Genomic DNA, 658 nt, shown 5'->3' with positions numbered 1-658 from the left:
ATATATATATATATATATATATATATACATATGTATATATATATATATATAACAGGATGCTTCATATAAAATAGATTATGGTTTGGGAAAAATGTAACAACAGACAAATACTATGCTACTAAATTATGCATTATTAATAGAAGGATTTCAAAAATTACTACTACAGATTGCAAAATGAAAGTATGAAAATTTGATCACAAAGGAAAGCGAAATTATATTAATGAAGCTTTGCAAACATTTTAAAAGAAAATAGATGTCTTATTATTTTTAGTCATCTTATGAAAAAATACCTTCCTCCTATATCGTATAACTATAAATAAGAGTTAATATGTGTGTGTGTGTGTGTTATAAGTGTACGTATTATTAGCTAATTACGCTATGGTTTATATGTATTTCACTGTAATATTCATTTGACAAATCGCTTGAAATAAGACCGTCTGTTGATTTAAGAAAATATATAAAGCTATGGAAGATATACTTCAGTCATTATTAAATACAGATGCGTTATTTTCTCATTATTCTATTTCCCAGTAGTACACTCTTTTATCTGAAAATATTTTGTCGCCCTTCAGCAAAGTTTCTGTAATTTCAAAGTAAAAATCCAGCTGATTTTGTGTAAACGAGTTCTTGGTATGTCTCTTTTTTGTATCTATCTATC

Source organism: Octopus bimaculoides, chromosome 22 (genome assembly GCF_001194135.2).
Source record: "Octopus bimaculoides isolate UCB-OBI-ISO-001 chromosome 22, ASM119413v2, whole genome shotgun sequence".
NCBI lineage: Eukaryota > Metazoa > Mollusca > Cephalopoda > Octopoda > Octopodidae > Octopus > Octopus bimaculoides.
This window is presented reverse-complemented; position numbering follows the sequence as displayed.